Source organism: Chrysochloris asiatica, unplaced genomic scaffold, assembly GCF_000296735.1.
Source record: "Chrysochloris asiatica unplaced genomic scaffold, ChrAsi1.0 scaffold00004, whole genome shotgun sequence".
Classification (NCBI taxonomy): Eukaryota; Metazoa; Chordata; class Mammalia; order Afrosoricida; family Chrysochloridae; genus Chrysochloris; species Chrysochloris asiatica.
In genome coordinates, this window is record NW_006408522.1 from 21,576,709 (window position 1) to 21,579,020 (window position 2,312).

The window sequence follows — 2,312 nt, forward strand, 5'->3', positions numbered from 1 at the left end:
CAGAGCTCCTTTTTGTTAGGTGCCATCGAGTCAGTACGACTCATAGCGACTTTATGCATAGCAGAACGAAACACTGCCTGATTCTGGCCCAACCTCACTACTGTTACCACGCTTGAGTCCATCGATGCTGCCACTTGGCCAATCCATCTTGCTGGGGGTCTTCCTCTAAATTCTTTGAGAGAAAAGGCATAGCACTTAGCTTCCATTACTGAGCAACGGTCGGTAGATTTAGGGTACTCACAGGCTCTGTGGAGTCCTGGTGTGGCGCAGTGAGTTAATGTGCTGGACTGCAACGTTGTTTGAACCTCAAGGTTGGCAGTTCAAGCTCACCAGTTGCTCCTTGGAACCTTATACAGGGTCGTTATGAGTCGGAACTGGCTAGATGGTACTTAACAACAACATGGGCTCATTATCCTTGACTCTGAGCAAGTCACTTGACTTGTTAGTTTTTTGGGCTAGATAAAGGGTAGCCAAAACACGTTAGCTGTTCTATAATCAACTTTCTCGTATCTATGACAAACCGCAAATCAAACACAGCCTTTTCCCCACTGAGCACAAAATCTGCCTCAATTCCTAGGCAACCAATAGTAAGAAACAAGAATTGGGAAAAGGAGTGAGACTCATCCACTTTATCCCTGGGCTAGAAAAGACTCAGGTCTTTTCTAATTGTCTATGATCTTGAGGAAACAGAATTTAACTCAACTGTGGGGAAAAAAAAAAAAATACTAACTTACCCTCAATGCTGCCAAGATGAATAATGCATATGTAGAAAGAAAAATATGAAAGCTGAACCATGCTAGATAAGCACAATAACAAAATAAGTGAAATAGTTCAAGCAGGTGACTTGAAAAACCAGAGTAGCTAGATAAACAATGGGAAAGTAAATAATGACGTTAAGCCTAGGCTAAAGTTGTTAAGCATGGAAAAAAGGTACAGTGGTATGGCAATATCCGTAAATGTTTTCCTGAACTCATCAAATAGAGCAAATTTCTATAGGTCATTTCAGATTTTCCAAGTGATTGCCATAATTAAATGAGAAATGTTTTAAAGAAAATTTGAATTCCTAATACAATATTAAATCATAGGAATAAATGCATAATTAAATATACATTGCATTAAATTTGCCTGATTCGTTTCCCACAATGGTGTAAGCAATCCTCTTCAACAACCCTCTCAAACCCATCCTCAATTTTCACATTTTTTATCCTATCCTCTTCAAAGACTAGCTCAAGTGCCTTCTCTCTAAGGCCTTTCCTAGCCCCCAAATCCTAAAAACAAAACAGAAAAAAAACAAACTAACTCAATTTTCACCAAGTTGATTGTGTCTCATGACCACTCCATGTGTTAGAGCTGGACTGTTCCATAGGGTTTTCTTGGCTGTAGTCTTTATGGCTGTCGAGACTTTCTTCTGAGTGGCCACAGATTGGAAGTTGCTTGTTTTTGTTATATACAGTTGAGTCAGTTCCAACTCATAATAACCCAGCATAGGGTTTCTAAGGAGCGACTGATGAGTCTGAATCATCAACCATGTGGGTCAAACTGACCTTGCATTTCTGCGCTTATCCTACAGTATTACACCAGGACTCCATGGATGCGTAGGTTATCAGATGAGCACAAACTGTCCGCACCACCTGAGGACCTCCCGCCAACCCTCCTACTCAGTCTCTCTTCTTTTCCTTCTGAAGGTCAACACTGCTCAGAGTGCGCCACACTATAAAGCCCAGCATTTACCATTGTGTCATGTGTCTGCCTGCTGCCCTAGTTGGCACATATGCATCCTCGATGGACCATATCTTTCCATTGTATGGTGTGGCATTTCATACACTGCTTCAGAGACACAACACACTTGTAACTTTTAGGGATACCACTAGTATTACTCTAATCAATTTCAAGGGATTCAGGATGATGCAAGCTTTGTACCAAACAAATAAAATCTTCACAAGAGCACAGAGCCTCATCTTTCTCCTGCATAGCAGCTGACGGGCTCCAACTGTGTTTCTCAGTCTAGTGCTTATTGTATTGAGCCACTGAGCTCCCATATATACAGTTGTTGTTGTTGTTGTGAAGTGCCGTCAAGTCGGTTCCAACCCATAGCAACCATGTATAGGGTTTCTGAGGAGCAGGTGGTGAGACTGAACACCCTGGAAACCCTACACAGGGTCACTATGAGTCAGAATTGACTCAATGGCACTGACAACCAAGTGTGTGCATGTGTGACCTCCCAACACAGTGGCAGCATCATTGGGCTCAAACATAACAATTCTGAGGCTGGTACAGGACTGGGCAGAGTTTTGTTCTGTTGTTATAGGGTC